The 20,980-nt window shown below is 43.3% G+C and overlaps 1 protein-coding gene across 12 annotated transcripts in view; it reads left to right on the top strand.

The window, feature by feature from the left end:
* NF1 (neurofibromin 1) overlaps positions 1-20,980 on the top strand; it is a 1,956,660-nt gene that overhangs the window by 1,000,697 nt on the left and 934,983 nt on the right. The window lies entirely within an intron of this gene.

Genomic DNA, 20,980 nt, shown 5'->3' with positions numbered 1-20,980 from the left:
CTGCTTTTGACTTGGAAAAATGCCATATTTTCATAAACTTTTCTGCTTGGTCTTTGAATAAGCTATTATCTTTCCTAATTATGGTGGAAAAGGGGAGTAGGTGAATGCTGGCTGTAATTATTTTCTAGATTCTTTTCAGATCTAGACTAATATTTAGGCATTTCTAACCCATTCTGTATAGTAGTTTTGTATCATGTACTGTAGTTTATCTACAAAATATTTTGCCTACTTGCTCTATAGCAAAGTCTGGTGTAATATAATTGCGCAGTTTCGTACAAAATTGAGCCAAAAAGGTAAGTATTGTTTTGCTGATAATCACTGAAGTAAGCCTTATGTGTTTTAAAGACTGTGATCTTCAGTTAGTTTATTCAAACGAAAGTTTTAAGAGAGAATAACAAATGTTCATAAGAATGTTCTTTAGTTTCTGTATGAGATTTGTGACTGGTTTTATTTGCAGAATGAATAGCTTCTTATTGGGCCCTAGGTTTTTATAGCAGGAAATATAACAAGAAAAGTAAAAGGCTAGATTGGCTTGAGTAGGCAAGTAGATGCTGTAATCTGCAAAATGTAAGATAATGTGGAGTTTAAACAAATAAAAATAGGATGTCTGGGTCCACATTCTATGTTACATTTTTTTGTTTCTCACACTGTCACTAAGTGATGCATTTGTTATTCCATGCTTTCATTAAATTTGAGTTCTTCATTCTTATAGTTGAGCTATATTCCAAATTAGAACTTTTCAATCTTTTCTGAATGAAAACAGTGAAGAAACTAATTGATTACTTCACCTGGGTGCATAGGGATGTGTGTAGCCTCAAAGTTTGAAATCCAACTGAGTGGGCTAGCTTTTCGGTCTGAGGTTGACAATACGAGTACTACTCAGCTGAATATTGGTAACATTTGTTACCAGCGTTTTATGATCTAAATGACCTTAGTGGCTCCCTTAACCTCGCATTTCACTGTGAAATTAGTTTTTATAGCACAGCATATTGTGCACCTTAACGTAAAAAAATATATATATATCTATATATATATATATATGCAAAAAAGAAGCAGAGAACTCTGGGTAGTTCTCAAGTTTAGGTGGAAAGCATCTCCTGTATAGAGCACTCAACACCAGCGACACTCTAGATCTACTCACCTCAAATGTCTGCTTTTCTATCAAAGTCTTTAAGCATAGGATTAGGACAGTGCTATCCACGCCGAGATAGAAATGGACAAAGTCTTTTGCCATTTCTACAGCAAAGTCTTTAAGCATAGAACTAGCACAGTGCTGTCCTTGCAGAGCTGTAAAATTACAAAAGCCATTTACCACTCCAGGCACAGTATTAAAGCTTTGATTTGGTAAATACCAACCAAGCCAACCTGAAATGAGTAAAAGCAACCCCTGACACAGTGTTTCGCTCTAATTAGAGCTCTTCAGAGAGGTATAGCTGTGTCCAGACACAAGGGAGCACCCAGTATAAGTTAACAAAAAATACCCTTTCAGGCATAGAGTGACGATTAAATTATGCAAAAAAGAAGCAGAGAACTCTGGGTAGTTCTCAAGTTCAGGTGGAAAGCAGCTCCTGTATAGAGCACTCAACACCAGCGACACTCTAGATCTGCTCACCTCAACTACCCAGAGTTCTCTGCTTCTTTTTTACATAATTTATTCACCACTCTATGCCTGAAAGGGTATTTTTTATATATATATATAATCTACTGGCGGTTGCCAGTAGATAGTTATAGTTAGGACCGTGTTTCCCTAGGAAATCCGCAACATTCTATTTGGAATAACTTTGGCGCCCGTTGACGAATCCTCGCAAAATTTTCAAAATAGGTGGGGCGCTACGCTCCGCCCCTACCCTGAAAGTCTCGGGGGGGATTCGTCAAGCGGGGACTGAGAAAAAAGGGAGGTCCCAAAACACGTTTTCCCCATGCAATTTTCCATAGGGACCTTTAGTCCAAGGTACAACCCGAACGGCTGAACAGAATTACTTGAAATTTGGCAGAGAGGTAGTCCTCAGGTCAGGGAAGTGCCTTTTGCAGGTCTGATGTCAATCTGTTCAGTAGTTCCTGAGAAAATCAAAAGGAAAATCATATATATATGTGGGCGGAGCCTAACCACACATCTCATCCTGAGATCTGATTGGCGTCAGCACTTCATCCAAGAAGTGTTGGCAGCCATCTTGGGACCAATATACATGATAGCACCTCATTAAAAAGCATTGCAGTTAATAGAAGGTTTTAAGACTTTAGTTACATTATAAGTCATTTGTTGATGGTACCATACTCATTTTAGGAATTGTGGTATGTTCGAAGGTGATTTCACCATGTGAAAAAGCCTTCTGCTGGGATATCATGATTGAGAGAAAAATATTTTCTCATGCTTTTCCCACAGAGGTTTGGAAGGTGATCTATAAGCTAAACTGAGAGCTTATTTTCTGTAAATTCACATTATCTTTCTCAGTCATGTGAGCGCTAACGGTCCTACTTATGATAAACGAATGGCACACCTGAAGCCATCTTGCTTGGATTAAAGTGGTAACTCTTAAAACATTTAATTTAAAAAGGAACAAAATGAGGGGGTTCATTTTTCCATAAAAAGTATGATTAGTGCTGCAGAAAGAAAAATTAGGGCACATTTTGAGTGACTTCTCAAATCCTCTTCTATTTCATAAAAAAATTCTGACATGCAGACTGAAACATGCACTTTCAATACCAGCAGCAGTTTTCCCTGGTGAGCAGTAGCTTGACTACAGTGATCTAATGAGCAAAAAAAATGTGCTAACATTCTGAATTTATGGCAAATGTGTGACACATCTGAATGCCTTCTTGATGGAATCAAAGTAAAAAACTGAAAGTATTTCCTACTGAGGAGACTGCAGTAAATAAGGAAATTAGGAAACTTCATAACAAATAAGTCTCCCAAGGTGGCCACCAGAGACAAAAGAGCCCAAATGTAGCCCAAATATCACCCAGATGTAGCCCAAGTATAGCCCAATGACAGAATGTCCCAGAATGTTCTTAAAAACAACTAGGGCGCTTACTGTCTTCATTATGACAAAAGTATGGCACACCTGAAGCCATCTTGATTGGAATAAACTGGTAACACTTAAAACATTTAATTTAAAAAGGAACACAATGAGGGGGTTCATTTTGCCATAGAAATTATGATTAATGCTGAAGTGCAAACACGCAATTATGATTAATGCTGAAGTGCAAACACGCACTATGGCACGTTTTAAATTGGGGATATAATTTCCCTTCAATACTGAGGGCCCCTGTGGGCTAACTAGCCCACCAAGTGCTTCCAGTAAGCGCCACTGAGCTGCATTGCAGAGAGGTGGTCCAGGCCGTGCCACTTTTTACACCTCTCTGCAACGCAGCTCTGTGGCACTTACTGGAGGTACCTAGTGGGCTAGTTGGACTCTAGGTACCCTCAGGATTCAAATGAACTTAATCTCCCAACTAAAAACGGACACAGGGCGTGTTTACACAGTGGTGAAGGGAGGGGACGGGGCCTGAGTTAACGTGTGCAAAAACGCCTTGTGGCCTGTTTTAAGAGGTAGTTTTAACCCCCTGCCCTATTATATACTAGGGGCTTACAGAGGAGGTCATGCTAATCACAGGGGGACCCCAACGTAAAATGTTCCCTAGTGTATGTAGGTGTTTTCACTGTATTCTAAGTGTCTTTTAACATAGCACTGGCTCTAGGACTGGTTAGTCAGACTCAGTTACCACCAGTATCCGTCTGAAAAAGTTGAGGGTACAGGATGATTTTGCAACAAGGATTCTTTCTGCTCTTCTTTTTGTTCTTTCTGCACGTTATCCTTCTTCCTGCACTTTTCTTCGTCTTTGAGGACTTCTGTTGCTTCTTTCTGCACTTCTTTTTTTTCTTTCTGTGCATTTTTTCTTCTTTCTTCACATGTCCTATCTCTGTAGGCATAGTTAGAAATTAGAATTTAAAAAACCTTTGAAATTCACAGAAAAAACCATAGGTTTCAGGCACGTTATAGTTAGGAATTAGCATTTAAAAAACCTCAGAAATTCACTGAAAAAACCATAGGTTTCAGGGGTGTTATAGTTAGCTGGACCATTGAAATTCCCCCGTTATAGTTAGTTCAGCTAACTATAACTCGCGCGCCCGCAATGCACTGCTGATGACGTCACATATTACATCACTTATGACATGGTCAGTGACATCACTGATGACATCTCAAATGACATCACTGATGACATCACTGATGACATCATCCTTGTGATAGAGTGGCAGACCTCTTCTCACCCTAATATAACCTTTGATACACACATTCAAAAATAGAGACTAAACTTTTCAAAACAATGGACATACCAATACCAGTTACAACAACCTCTTCAGTAATTCCAAGATCCACATACACATCCACTCATTCACCAACAGTCCTATACAGTCACTCATACATGTACTCACTCATCATATGTACTCATACACCTATACATCCTGTTACACAATGCCACTCATCCATAGAGTTACTCACACACATAGTCACTCATGCTAATAAAGAATCAAACATACATTTACTTGCATATACAGTTATACACACACACCACCACACTTACTTCTACGGAAACTTACACATACTTAGTCTTTTAAACAATCACTTATAGAAACACATACTTATTCATACAGGAACTCTTTCAATCTCTCACTCTCACATATACTCACTTATATACACCAATAGTCACATATACTAGTTTAAAACATATGTAGTTACTCATAAAGACACTATTGAGACAGTCATTCACTCACTAACACACCCATACACACACTCATCCACCCATACAGTCCTGCACACATGCTGTCTTCAACACATACAAACAGTGAGTCACTCATTCATGCACCTATGCACTACATAATACCCCCCACCGAACCATGCAGACACTCAGACTGATACTCAAAAAACCAACTAATAACCTATATAGACACCCATGTAGCTACTCACCAACCCATGCAGCCACTTATACACAAAGTGAGAGACTGATACAGATATTTACATATTTAAACATTACTCACTAAGCCATGTATTCACTATGATACACTTAATCAGTCAGTTACACAATCAATTTTGCAAAAACAAATCATCCATTTAGACACTTATATACCCATTTATTCTTCCATCATTATTTAGATATACATATATAAAACATATTTAATTTTCAGAAAAACAGACATTCACTGGATGATGTCATCAGTGATGTCATCAGGGATGTCATTTGAGATGTCATCAGTGATGTCATGAGTGATGTCACTGACCATGTCATGAGTGATGTAATATGTGACGTCATCAGCAGTGCATTGCGGGCACGCGAGTTATAGTTAGCTGAACTCACAATAACGGGGGAATTTCAATGGTTTTGTACTAGTGAAAAGTCCAGCTAACTATAACACCCCTGAAACCTATGGTTTTTTCAGTGAATATATATATATATATATATTAGTATTGTGTTTCCATAGTGATCCATCAAGCGGGGGTGAGAAAAATGTGCGGGGGGGTCCCAAAACATAGGAACTTCTGACACAGCTAAAGCACAAACTGCTGAAAGCATTTACACCAAATGTAGCAAAAAGCTAGTTCTTGATCTAGAAGGAGGGCTTTTTTGTGTTTTGGTGTAAATCCGTTCAGTAGTTTAGTTTGGGAAAAATTAAGGTTAAAAAGAATGTATATATCACACCACTGAGGATCTGCAGAGCCAACCAATTTGATTGGCTGCCACCACCTCATCCAGGAAGTGGTGGCAGCCATCTGAATATAGAGTCATAAAGAAACGAAAAAAATTAAGACATAAGGAGACAGGGTAGGGATAACTGTCCCCACCCTAGGCCTGGTGATGGTGTCCCAGAGGGGTCTGGGGCCAAATTTTTAATTTTTTTAAGTTTTGCTGCAAATTCACTGAGAATCCACAAATCTGTGGCAATTTAAAAAACAAAAATAATGCAGACTCATGCACCTTTAACCCCCTTTACCACACAGGTGCCCCCTCCACCCATAAGCCTCCTTGGGGACCCCATCTCACTAGGGCAGATATCTTAAAGAGGAGGGGCATTGTTGCCTCCCCTTCCCAAGTCTCCAGGAAGCCACGGGGCCCCTACCCCCTGTGGCTGACATTTAATTCAAGGGGAGGAGTGCCACGTGCCCCTCTCCATGGGCCAGAAGAAGCATGTTCCATCTCCTTGAGCCATGCAATGGCCCTGGGGACCCCATTCCCTGGGGCAACTCAGTGACCGGGTTCTCAAACCCCCTGGACACCTTTTGTTTTCCTGGCCACGAGTGCAGGCAGGGAAAATGTAAAGTTCCCCCACAGGTCGTGAGCACAAAGCTGCTCCCGCCTGGTGGGAGAACAAAGTATTTCACACAGGTACGGAAATGCTTTGATTATCCCCACCCCGCGGGAGGAAAACAAAACTGTTCTCAAGGGGTTGGAGCAATGCCGGCTCATGCTTCACCTGCGATGGGTACAAGCAGGGGAGCTTGTGGGGGCCATGGGCCTCCCCCTGCAATCCCAACATGGTGGGGAATTCTCATTATCTCGTTTTTTTCCTCGTTCCGGGTATCCCTCTTTCGCTCGCCCTCTCTCTTTTTCCCTCTCTCACTCCCTCTCCCTCTACCCCTCTTCCTCCTCCTACAGGTCCCTAGAAGGGGCAGGGACATCACCAACATTTTAATGTTGTGGGGGGGGGAGAGAGAGTTTGTAGAGACATCTACAAAACCCCCACTATCCCGTAACACTAGGAAAAAAATGCGTCATTAAAACTATGACCCGAAAATAACTTACTATATTTTGTAAGTGGTGTTTCCCAGGCTGGACCTTTTGCTCTACAGCTTGGATTGCCTTGCCACCTAGATGCTGGTTGTATGGTTGGAATTTATTTGTTGCAGATGTATCACATAAAATTCAAGACCGTGATGTGGTTATTTTACTACTGCATTTGAAGGGGTGTCAAGTGTTAAAAGGTAGACACAGGCATTTTTTTTTTCCTTAAAGAAAAAAGAATGTATCTTTAAATATTTATTTTCACATTTTTCACCCCTAAATGGAATAATGGCTAGCATTGGCAATGCAAATATGTTTAGCCTTTGGGACCTTAAAAGTGTTTAGTCATGCAGCACATTATCCTGGGTGCTGTACCGCCAGGAATTGCTGAGCAATTCAAGGACTACACACTGGGTCATGCAATGTGATCAGTGTGATTCAGGAATACATGCTTTCCTCAGGAAATATTTATAGACCCATTCTATGGTCTTTTAACACACAGACAAACACAAGTGGCTTGATGCAAGTCAACGGCACTATAACATTCTGTGTGCGACTGTGCGACTGTATCACTAGAGTATTGAACAGCCTATGAATAAAAGCAGTGAAGTACTTTTCACTGGCGGAGACATCACATCCCTCCTCGCCCAGGCCTCTATTCACCAGGCACCCTTCTCCGGAATTTTCCATTCAATACACTGCTCGCCCATTTACCAGCAAGCCCCAGACCCTGCCCTCTGTCCCAGCCCCCTGGGTCATAGGATCTCTGGACATAGCAACAAAAACAAAATGATCCCATTTGTCAGTTAGAGGGGAAATAATGAATAAACAGGGACGGTGTTGGCACCACTTAATCTCAGCGCACATAAAAACCTAAAAAAATCAACCTGAACTAAAGTAACTGGTGCTTTTGCAAAGTGCTCCAATACCTTCGGGTCATTTGAGTTCACATTATAAAATAAAAATGTCTCTCAGTCCCTGAGGAGCTGCTGTGAATGTGCTTTGAAATTAGGGCTCTGAGAGAAGGAGGTGGATGACAGGAAGTGGGGGGTGCATTCAGTGACATGTGAGAAGGCTTCCATTTGCCAGGTACAGGGGAAATAATGAATGAACAGGGGCGCCATCACTTCATCTCAGCACACCTAAACATTAAGACATTAACAAGATCTTGTATAATATAACTTGTGCTTTTGTAAAGCGCTTCAATACCTTAGGTCAGTCGAGTTTGTGCGGTATAAAAATGCCCCCAAAAGTTAATCTGACATAGTGTAATGTAACTAGTGCTCATGTAAAACACCAACACCGTTGGGTAGCTCAAGTTCACATTGTATAAACAAGCGTCAGAGAAAATGCTACAGGAGTTGCCCAAGCTTTGCCGTCATCTGTACTTCAAGGTTGGGCTGCTGAAGGCCTGCTGACCGAGGCTCGCGTAAGCAACAAGCAGCGAAGCAAAGAGTTTGGGGCCAATCCTTGCACTTTGAAGTCAGAGAAAATTAAAGAGGCAACTTCGAAAACAGCGTCTGACATTTCATCTCGGTATTTTAATGGGATGGGGAGATTAAGTGATGGGTGCCAAAGCTAATCCGCCGAAGACTGAAAAACAGTGACATGAGCAGAAATCAATGAAAAAAAAGTCCCCCAAAAACGCATAAACACAGAAGCGTAATGTTAGCAGTGATTGGCCGGGGTTCTGTGGGAGGAAACAAAACACAAAAAGGAGGGACAAAGTAGAAGGATTAACCACTAGCAAGCAAGCATTTTTGAACTACAATCGAAGGGACGAATAAAAAGGTAATGGGCGACTATAAGTCCACAGAGTAAATACAGCCTTTATCGAAGAGGCAGCGCATTATGCCTAGGCTTGACTTCAAAACTGTGTAATAAGAGAGAGACTTGTAGTTCAACAATGCTTTATTAAATATTTTTTAAGTATTTATTGAAATATACATTTGACTTATTGGTAATTTCTGGAAAAAGATGATAGATCTGCTTTATATTAGGGTTGGGGAGGATTTGATTCAGCGGAATTCTGATGAATTGCATTAAAATTCAATGAGATTCCGCGGATTTTAACAACTGGGTAGAAGGGCGTTTTGCACTATTTTCTTAGCGCAAAATGCTCCCTTGCGTGCAGTAGTGAATGCGGGTATGCATTTTGCACTAAGAAAATAGCGCAGACATGTATCCCTCTGTGCCCTTATGTACTCTGCAGTGATTACTGCAAAATTTTAAGGGCGCCACCGCCAAGTGGTATGCAGTGGTTTCTGTACTTTGGAAACCCCTGCATATCACTCTGCAGTGCATACCCCTTGGCGCGCGTACATACTGTGCAGTAATCCCTGCAGAGTATATATGGGCGCCAAGATATATGCACTGTAGGGGTTTCTAACCAGAGGCAACAAGAGGGAGCCAGCTCACGGATGACCCGACAGCACAATTCCAAAACATGCTCACTGAAATATTGAATGAAGCTGCAGACCAAGAGTGGATCACTGACCAAACCGAAACTTACTACAAAAAACCAGAGAAGACCAAAACTGTACATGATCCCTAAGATACACAAAGATGCTATGGACCCACCATTTCGTCCAATTGTGTCAGGATGTGGATCAATATTTGATCCCCTAGGGAAATTTTTGGACCACCACATGCAAAGATTTGTACAGAAATGGAGAACATATGTGAAGGATACAACACATTTTCTACAAAATTTGGAAGCGATTGGTGGAACGGACATTTCAGACATTGTGCTTTGCACAATAGATGTTACTGCTTTATACAGGTTTATACCACACCAAGCTGGCCTTGAAGCAGTCGAGTGGGCATTATTACGCACAGAGGACATAGACATGGAAAAACTGTTTATCATAAAACGATTGAAATTTTGCCTTAACCACAGTTATTTTGAATGGCAGGATTTATTTTATGCCCAACTTACTGGCACTTCCATGGGCTTTTCTGGAGCCCCAGCATATGCTAACACATTTATGGCTCTTTTTGAACAAGAAAATATCATAATAAACCCAGACTGGTGGCAGAATATTCAAATGTATTGTAGATACATTGACGACATCTTCATCTTATGGACAGACACCAGCACCAAACCTATGACTATGATAGACATCCTTAATACATTCGACCCAAGGATTCAATTTACTTACAATATTCAGGACCACAGTATTCATTTTCTTGATGTACTCATCACCAAATCCATAGACAAACAGAAATTCGAAACAGCAGTATACCAAAAACCGACAGACCGTAACAGCACACTTGCCTACACCAGTTTCCACCCTAAGAGTCTACTTAAGAACCTTCATTTTTCACAGTTCATTCGAGTGCGGAGAATATACACAAATCTCAACACCACAATAGAGAAGGAACACCAATACATAAAACGCTTTAAAGCGCGAGGTTATCCAGACAATATTCTTGAAAACTGTCTGAAACAAGCACAAAAGAAAGATCGACGTGATTTACAACTACCACAAAGTAGACTGCGGGAGGACAGAATGGTCTTTGTATCAAAGTACTCTACATCTTCAAAATCAGTGAAAAAATTTATTAACTCAAGATGGGAAATGTTAGAAAATGAAACTGATTTTAATGGCATCTTCGCAAAGAAACCTCTCTATGCAAACACAAGGGCTAACAACTTATGATCATTATTGTCATCTCCCTCACAACCAAAAACTTCTGTTGAGTACAAAGGCACTACCAAATGTAACAATTGCATCCACTGCAATAACGTGATCATCGGCAATGTTCTTACTCACCCATCAACCGGCAAAAAAATAAATCTTAAACACACTAGTGACTGCAATTCTAAAAATGTAATATATTGCAGTAAATACCCATGTGGCAAAGCCTATGTGGGTAAAACAGAGAAAATTAAAAATCAGGATAACGGAGCATAAAAGTAAAATCAGAAATCATAGCTCCATGTCATCCATAGCAACACATTGAGATGATCCTAGACACGTCATCTCTCAACTTAGGTTTCAAATTGTGGAATCCTTGACAACATACCCTGGGGTAGACATGACTAAAAAACTTCTCCAAAGAGAGATGTATTGGATTAAAAACCTAAACACTATGATGCCCTTTGGGGTAAATGATCGATTAGACAGGAGTTGTTTCCTATGAAGCACAGTCACTGTGATAACACACCATTGTTGTGTCTAGGATCATTGCCACAATATTCCTTCATAATGTTTTCATGGTGATAAATATGTGCTGTTTTGTGTCAAGCAGATTTAATGTGGTAACACACCACCGTTATGTCAATGCTCATTGATATAACATTTATATCTCATGTCCCTATGGTGATGGCTTCTTGTATTCTTCTTCAGCTCCTCACATTCTCCAATTTTTTGGTCATCCTTAGGATTTACACCTTTTCAAGTTCCGTCGTCGTGTTTACCCCTCATTATTATATCCAGGCTTTTCTTGTTATTGTTTCCATCATACTATTTTTATGCATTCCTTGTTCGCTACATAACCACCATTATCGGTCTACCACTTGACATTGTTCCTGGTGTTTATCTGACTATTCCACTGATGAACGCTGGAACCACAGCTAGTCCTTTATCTATTTTTTCTATTTACACTCCGAAAATGGGTCACGAATTTTGTCATGCTTCCCCGAGTTTATTTTTTCTAAATAAGGAAGTATGTTTCCGCGCTTCCTGTTTGCCATTATTTTTTTGTATCTTTCGATTACCGATTTTTTTTTTTTTAACACTATTCTAGCATTCATTCCTCATTAGTATATTCATGAGTAGTTCCGATATCCCCCATGGAACTACTGATAGTACATCGTTTGTTTTGACATGCACCACGTGACACAGGCCTCTTCCATGTTCCCCCGTGCTTTTTAAACTGTTCCGCATATCGTTATATGCTGACTTCCCACAGAGTCTCAGTCAGACGAGGATTATTCCCGATTTATTGAGCACTTTTTCGGTAAGACCCTTAGACTTTTTTGTATTTTTCACTCTCGTTTGTAGTATCGAGTGCTTTCAGCACTCCACCTCTGTTCACTTCATTCGCAGGCCCAGTTTCTCAAGCTACCATATTTTGATCTACACGCAGCGTGCATTACATATAATACATATAGCTGTTCTTGAGGTGAGCTTCGTTGAATTCTTCGCACTTAGGTTTGCTAAATACTTAGTTTCTATGTTTTTGTATCCGGGCATCATGTACTATGTTTTTGTTTACAGTGATTACGTTCCATTCTTGAATGCCCTGCATATTATGTGCTGACTGCATTTCGTGTTATGGTGAGTTGTTTTTCTTTAGGACCGTCTTCACTAAATGGGGTTCTTTCCTCATGATGAGTACACTGAGATGTTCACCATCCGGATTTATCTAGTTCAGTTTTCCACACTTATGACCCCATCTATTGTTTGTTGCACTTCACAAGAGCACTCTTTCGGTGATTTTCTGACCTATATCCTCTTTGACTCACTGGCGCAGATATTCAGTGTTGTGCACACTCCTCCTTGACCTTGGCTTTTCCGCTATTTGCTGTTGAGTTAATATATTCCACCTACTACAGTTTGATATCATGAGTAATTTCAGGATATTTATTATAGGTTTGCCCCTGAGGAAGGGACTCTTCTGTCCCGAAATGCATCAGGCCGCACGCTAAACACAGATGAAGAGTTGTATTACTATGTTCTTGGACTACCTAATATTGTTTATTGAGTCCTTTGCATCATTAAGAGTGATTAATGTCATGCATTTCCAAGCACAGTAATATTGTTCCTGTATCATGAATGTTATTATTTGACATGGACTTATTCATTTTTGTATAAACTGAATACAATGACAGTTCATATATACGTTTAGCCTTGTTTATCTTCATTTACCAATAGGGTTTTGGAGAAAAAAAACAGGGAATAGTGCGTGGTACTAGCAGGTCTTCCTGCTATATTTACTGTCTCTATTACTTATACATCCGATTTGACAGCGGATGTAGTACAGTAGCACCAATTATTTAACACCCACAGGTTGAAAACTGTGAGATTTATAAAGGAGTGCACCTTCAACCTTTCTATACACATCCCTGTGTGCCATGCCCACAACACACACTGCCCTAGCAAACCTCAGTCACCCCTCTAGCTGGGTGCCCTATGCCAGTGGTGTGGGTACAGGTGCATGAGCCCTGTGCCCCCACAGTACCCAGGTCCATTCCTGGGCACTAAGTGCAGTGCTTGCATTAAGAGTATATGGTGCTGGGAGGTCGTCAATACGAACTCCACAGCACCATGATGGCTCCACTGAAGACTGAGAAGTTTGGTATCAAACTTCTCAGCACATTAAACCCACACTGATGCCAGTGTGGGATTTAATGTAAGATGCACGACAGAGGGCAACTTAGAGTTGCCCCCTGAACCTTACCTACAATCCACATCCTGTCTGAGGGGCTGCTTAGGCTGCCACACAGCAGACATATTGCTGGACCCCTGGGTAGAGAGCCATCCGCTCTCCTGGGCCTGCAACAATGCACATCCTGGGCGAGGTGCAAGGCCTTCTCCCCCAGGATGGGCAGGGGAAGCTTCACGCCTTTGTGAGCTTCTCCAGGCCACTTGCTGTACTCAGCAACTGGCCCCCACCGGTTCTGACCCCCACTCTGACGGGAAACCCCAAGGGAGGAAATGTGGTGTGCCAGCCTCTGCCAACCCCACCCCTCAGGTGGGGGAGGCGAGGTGAAGCACATCTCAGGGCTCTCGCCATCTTGAAGATGGGGAGCCCTGCCCAATCAGGACTAGGCTACTGCCCCCCCTCCCACAGGAGAGTGGCAGGATAGGGGGTGTACCCACCCAAGGGAAGGGACCCATTGGTCCCTGCCCTTTACCTACCTGTAACGCCCCTAAATTTAGTATTTAGGGGCTCCCTGAACCTTCCTTCCAGAGATCCCGAATCCGAAACAAGCAAGAAGATCAAGAAACAAGAAGACCTGCCGTGCAGCTGCTAACAAGAGGAAGAAACCAACTGATTTGGCCCCAGCCCTGCAGGCCTGTCGACCCTCGAACCTGCTCCTGCTAAACCCCGGCGTCTCCAGTGGTCAGCAACCTCAAAACCCCGGAGGACCTGACTGCCTTGTGACTCTAAAAAGACTGGGACTCCCACGAGCAGTGGTCCTGCTCAACAACAAGCAACAACCCCTGGCACCAGCCAGGAACCACGAAGCCTGCACACTCTGCACCCGCTAAGCCTGGCCTGTGCCTGAGTGGACAAAGACCACGAGGACGTCCCCCCGGCAACTGTGACCCAGAATCCAGCACCCAAGAACCCACCTTGACGCTCCTGACGACCCCTGCAGCCTCAGAACCATGGACCCCTCCAACCGCGAGCAGCAGTGGGTAAGATTTCCCGACGCCAAAAGGCACCCCAGTGCCCTGCGACCCCCTGTGCCCAAATCCTGGGTGCCTACCTATCCTAGAGCTTCCCAACTTACCCCTCAAAGTGGTGGTCGCACCTGAAGAATCTTCGTCCCCGAGCTTGCAGCCTTTGTTCGTCACTGAGCTTCTCCATTGAAATCCATTGAGCGCCCGACAGCTCAAAAGCACCCTGCACCCAGCCGTCCGAGTGCCCCTGGGAGTGCAACCTCTATCCTAATCTACTTCCCCATTTGCCCTGAGCAAGTGACCAGGAGCCCAGCTCCCACAGCCGCGTGGCATGCTTTCCAGCAGCCACCAACCAAAGGCCCCCTCTCCGCCATAGGGTAACATTGGGCCTAACTCTCTCTGCACCCGGCTGCCCCTGTGCCGCTGAGGGTGTAACTACTGTACCTACCTGACCCTGGGAGACCCCTGAGTCTATGCCCAGAACCTTAACTCTGCCAGTCGAGTACTTACCCAAAAGTCGATAACTCACTTTTCCTCCATAGGGTAACATTGACTGGTTTCACTTGGAAATTCTTTTAAGTGTCGAGTTTTGAAAATTTAAAATATTCACCTAAAATCAGCCGAATAACGAAATTATTCACCTATTATCAGGAGAGATCCCTGTACCTATTGCATTCAAAAGTCTATCGCCTATTGAAAGTATTTAACTAAAGCATCTCATTCTGAGAAAGTATATTTTGATACCTATTGGTTCTAAAATAAAACCACAATGTATTTTTATATACAAAACCATTGGCCTAGAGTTCAGTTCTTGAGTGTGTGAGACCATTTGCTGACTGAGTGTGTACAACAAATGCTTTACACTGTCCTCTGATACTGCCTTACTGCTCGAGCTAGCTACCACTTTAGAGAGTAAGGTTATATCTAACTTTAGCCTCTGCCAAACCTCTGGGGACTGTGGACTCTGTGCACCCTGTACCTATTTGGGAACAGCATATACAGAGCCACTTTCTTACAGTGTGTATATATGTCTGTATGTGTGTGTGTGTGTGTGTGTGTATATATATATATATATATATATATGTGTATATATATATACTTGAAGATGAAGGATCACAAGAAAACAACAGCCAGCCAGGGCAAAAATCTGGATCCCAAAGGATACAATGAGTCACAAAGAAATAAAATATCCAAGAAAGAAGTGACTCAAACAGATAGATTCACCAAAGAACAAAAATATATTTCCACTACAACGTTTCAGCTTCCGCCTTCCTCAGGTAGTACAAGATGGTTTGCTCTGTGGCTGCACAGATGACAGCTGAATTTTCAAAAAGCATCATGAGTGAAGATTCCATTTGGAATGTGGAATCAATGCAGTCCAGAGAGCTCTTGAGATATGCAGTAATCAGGTTGTGTTGTCAGTAATGTTCAGTCCATCTGGATGCAGTGATTTTAAACGGTACATCCAGAAGTTTTCCCTGGAGTCCAGTAGTTCTTCCTTTGAAACATGTTCCACGGGGAAAATCTTCAAATCTGATAGTGAATGATCCACAAGGTTAAAATGATTGGCTACAGGCTGGTCAATTTTCTTATTAATTATTGCAGATTTGTGGTTCCTGAATCGTGTACGGAGGTCATTCACTGTTTGGCCTACATATTGCTTTTTACAGCTTTGTCGTTGGCACTGAATCACATAAATAATGCATGTTGAGCGACATGTAAGATGCTGCCTTATTGCATAGGTCCTTCTCGTAACAGAACTAGTTGCAGATGATGTTTGTAAAAGATATTCACACGTGATGCACCTTTTAGAGTCACAGCAATGAACCCCTGCATTTGTTACAGCTTGCTTGAGTTCAGCTCTCACAATAAGAGATCGTAAATTTGGAGCTCTGCGGTAAGCAATGACTGGTGGTTTTGGAAAAACCTTTTGCAATTTTTCACAAGTGGACAGTAAGGGAAATGTTTTTTGCATTATATTTCTGTAGTTAGGAGCTGATGGATGATAGTCCACTACAAATGGAGTTCTGTCACTTTTGTTTCTGCCGTTGGTATTCGAAATAAGTGCTTCTCTGGGTATCTGCAAAGACTTGTCAATTTGTTGCTGTATGATATGCAGAGGATAGCCTCGCCTTTTAAATAATGTAGCAAGCTCCTGTAGATGGTCTTTACAGGTTTCCTCATTGCTGCAGATGCGTCTTATTCTGAGTGCTTGGCTGTAGATGATGCTCAGTTTAGTGTGGTGTGGGTGACATGAAGTCCAGTTTAGATACAAATGAGCATCTGTAGGCTTGTGGTACAGATCAGTTGTAATTTTGTGTTCATGAATGGTGAGTAGCACATCCAGAAAAGGGAGATGAGGATTCTGTTTAGTATTGCTGCTGGTAAATTTGATGGTAGGATGGATATTGTTGATATAAGCTGTAAATTGTTCCAATGTTCTACTTCCGGAATTCCATATTATAAATATGTCATCAATGTATCGTAGCCATACCAGTGGTTTGATGCTGGAAGTAGCAAGTATACAGTTCTCTAGTTTGCCCATGAAGATATTTGCATAGGATGGAGCCATCCGAGTACCCATGGAAGTCCCTTGTATCTGCAGATAGTGTTTTCCATTGAATGTAAAATTGTTGGATTTAAGGATAACTCTTGCAAAGTTGGTAAGCACATTCCAAATGGAATCTTCACTCATGATGCTTTTTGAAAATTCAGCTGTCATCTGTGCAGCCACAGAGCAAACCATCTTGTACTACCTGAGGAAGGCGGAAGCTGAAACGTTGTAGTGGAAATATATTTTTGTTCTTTGGTGAATCTATCTGTTTGAGTCACTTCTTTCTTGTGTATATATATATATATATATGTATATCTGTATTCAAAATCCAATCCCTTATCAGAACACACCCCATGCAGGGAAAAGGAAAAAGAGACGCACAGACTCAATGCAATATTCAGCACAATATTTAATTATCCTTCATTAAGCCAGCAAACAGCCCGACGCTTTTCTGGAGCATCAGGCTCCATAATCATGTAGTGTTTGTTTTACCGGTACATAAATACACCAATGTTATTCAATTACCCACAACATTGAAAACGGACTCAAGTCCATGTAGACTTGGCACATGGTTGGAGATCAATTTAAATTCCTGTGGAAAAGGCCCAGTGATATTTTTCCCAGGGTGGAGTAGCCACCTTTGGCATGACTGTTACAGACAGAGCTCCAGTATTGAGTGTATGGCCTTCGTGTATCCCCTTCGTGTATCCCTCTACGTTCAGAACACCATGAAGCAATGGATTAGCCCACTTGGGCTTGATTGACATTTAAAGTGTACTATATCAAGTGCAAGGCCATAAGGAGAGCTATCAAGTGTAATAGTACTAAAACAGTGTATTTCCTTTCCCTCTGAATCCATGGAATATGGTGAGACATAGCACCAAGAAAGTTTTTTGTTACACTGAATCAGTCTGCAGCAGTGGTATGGGAGCCATATGAAAGATTTTCACAATACGAATGAAACAAAGTTTATGATGTGTAACTATTCCCAGTGTATGTTTGAGGGGGGACCAATCCACTAGGAAGGCTTAAGACGCAAATGTACTTGTTTGGAAATAAATGTTAACTGTGGTCGTTCCATGCCCTGTCAGTATATGCAATATCTGAAAGAGACACGTTAGTGATAGATTCCGTACTTTAGAATTACCTCCAGACATCAGACTGGATCCGGAAAGTTTTCGTCCGCAGTACCACTGCGCGTCGGAAGGTGGCATCGTGCAGCTCTAGTCCGTTGTAGGCGTCATGATCTCTGGGATGATGTCATGGCAGCTGCTTAGACGCCGCCCTCGCGCGCTGTCGTCAGTTTTTTCTTTTTTTGCGCCAGCAAGCGCAGATCCGGAGAGAGCGGTACCCCCAGTCAATTTTTGACTGAGTTTTTGGGACTTTTTGTCTCTGTTCTTTTGAGTCTTTGACTCCTGGTGAATAGGGATGCCCGGTTTCAAGTCTTGCGAGGCTTGTCCCCGCACGATGTCGGTGACGGGACTGCACCACTGTGAGACGTTGGCCTGGCATATGTTGTTCCTAGTTATAGGGACACCTTGCACCAGTCCAATTCGACTCTTATTGATGATAGGTTTAAGACAACCTTTAAAGAAAGCTATCCTAGTGGTAGCTGTGGAGAGCAGCCTTCAGGCTAAGTCTTGAAGGAGTGTTAAGCTTATTGTTTTACCATAATAACCTCTTGAATGACCAAATGAAAGAGTAGCCCACACAGGTATATATATAAAATATATGTATTTATTCTAAGTAGAATCCCACAGACACTTTATGTGACTAGTGACAAAGTTACACCTCAAACAAGCATTTATAAACACAATAAATAGCACAGAAAACAATGGGCCCCGGGGGGGACCAAACCATATACTAAAATAGTGGTATAAGAACCACGACAATTCTACAGGCAATGCCTAGGGCATTCAGGATCGCTTGCCCCTTCAGAATCCACCCACAGTTATGAGGAAGGGGACCCACGGGAGGCGTGTGCAGTGCGAGAAGCTGCTGTCGGGATCTCAATGTTAGCCTATGGAGAATGTCGCGGTTGAATATTTAAAGTTATCTGACACTTCTAGCAGTAGTACAAAGTTAAGACTTGAGACTTAAGGCTTTGGAGAGCCCACCACCACGGGAGTACCGAAGTACCACTGTTACCTGCCCCAGGGAAGCCGGGTGCATAGGTCGATTCTGGTGTCGGGTCGCGGGCTGATTTTCAATGGAAAAGTAGTCCAAACTGCTGCTAGCTGAAAGCGTCGCTGAAGTCGTGAAGATTAAAGATGTAGGAAATGAAGAGAAGGACCTGAAAGCAGAGGGGACAGAGTCTGGGTCACGGCACAGTGACCAGGGAGCTCACAGGAAGGAGCTCGTGGATGTCGGGTGCTTCAGGTGAGAAAGGTACAGCTGGGCTCTGCAGTCACGGGCTCCGGGAGGCTTCAAGGAAGGCCAGCTTCTGGAGGGCGACTGTCCCACGTCAGATGAGGGTCGCTGCGGTGTTAGTGTCCCGATTGGATCAACTAAGCATTGGCAACCGCAACCCACGCAAGATGTACAAAGCAGCTGCTGGTGCAGACCCACGAGGTCTGAGGGTGCTCTCCTTTACAGGGAGCGTAGAGCAGGCCTGGAGCAACCAGGGGAACTCTTGGAAAAGTAGATTGTCCTCCGTCAGGGCCCACAAGTCGAGAGACAAGGGACCGCAGAAGGCAGCAAAATGGAGTGCGTAAAAGAGCTCCCACGGGCCACCGGAGCGGACTAGGGAGCTGAGCTTTGGCACGGATGCTGCTTCAAGGTTGGCTCAGAAATGGGCCAAAGCACAACTTCCCCACTGGTCGGGGTCGTGTGCTATGCAAGAGGTGACCGGGGTCCCGGGGTATGCAGGGATCTCGGCACCCACGTGGTCCACGGTGCTCAGACTTGCTGGGCACGCTCACAGGACTCTGGGATGCACTGGAGACCCACCTCAAGGTTGATGGAAGGCGTCGAAGTTCGTGAGAGCAGCGAAGTTCCAACCGGGTATCTTGCAGTCTTTTAGGTGCCTGCCAAGCAGGGGGATAACTCCTTTATCCCAAGGGAGATTTCTTCGGTCAGCTGGGCAGCAGCTCGTCGAAGGTCAGTTCTGTAAAGTTCTGGACGAATCTAAGGCTCTAGGGCAAAGTTATTCCCATATATCCCCAAGATTAGGGGATGGTTCCAAATAGAGCCTACCAATCAGAGTAGAGGCGGGAAAGGGTGGCTACACCCACTCCCCTTTGTGTGTTTCCCGCCTGGGCGAGGGGCAGGATGCCCCTGAACCGGTTCCAGGCGGTGTATGCAGAATTGGGGCTCTGCAGCTGCCTACGTGCAACTCTGAATGGACATTTGGTGCACCCACCCTGTTCCAATCCACATATCCTGTCTGGGGAGGTGCTGGCACCTCCCTGCCACAGGAGCCCTATTGTCCAGATGGCGAGGCTGGGGTTTTCCCCAGCAACAGCCAGCCAGAGTCGTGTAGGTGGCGGACAGTAGCCATTTTGTGGTACATGTGCACTTTTAAATTGGTGTCTAAATTCTACCGCTTTTCCCATATCGCCCTCCTAGCAAGGGGGAATCGTACCCTCATGCCCATGGCTGGACTGGGGGTATGATTCCTTCATGTTTGACACCAAACACGATATGGTTCTGTGTAGCCATTCCCAAGTTACAGCGATGACGCAATAACTTATAATGCGGTTAAGAGTATATGGTATGGCTACACTACAAACAACCCAGTAACGATTTTACGAAGGTTGGAGAGAGGTCCTACTCACGTAGGGGTCCCCCCTCACACATACCTCAGCACCCAGCCCTGTAGGTTTACCAGGGCCTGCCATAGGGGTAACCTATGAGAGTATATGTGTTGTAATGGTGTGGGATATAGGGTACCTACATCCCCGTAAGGGGTGCTAGCACCACCTTACCCAGACTACAGTAGTGGTCTGGTGGTGTCAGTTTGGGTGGCTGTCCCAGGGTGGCACAATAAGTGCTGCAGCCCTGGTAGGCCTACTGGGGGACCCATGCCCTGGGTACCTAGGGTACCATCTACAAGGGACTGGTAGGGCATGCCCAGCATCCAATTAGGTTTGTACCTAGAGTACTTTACATCAGTTTTAGGGAGAAAGCAGATAGGCTGGGGTCCTGGATAGCAGGATCCCAGCCAGACGAGTCAAAAACCACTTAAATACCAGGCAAGAAGTTGGGGGCAACCATTAGTCAGAATCCACTCTCCTACAACCACGAGTGTATCTACTGCCTGGGGCGCGACCACGATGGTTCCGAAAACTTT

The sequence above is a fragment of the Triturus cristatus genome, chromosome 3_2 (genome assembly GCF_964204655.1).
Source record: "Triturus cristatus chromosome 3_2, aTriCri1.1, whole genome shotgun sequence".
Taxonomy (NCBI): Eukaryota; Metazoa; Chordata; class Amphibia; order Caudata; family Salamandridae; genus Triturus; species Triturus cristatus.
The sequence above is the reverse complement of the archived record's forward strand: the minus strand, read 5'-3'. Positions and strand labels throughout refer to the sequence as shown.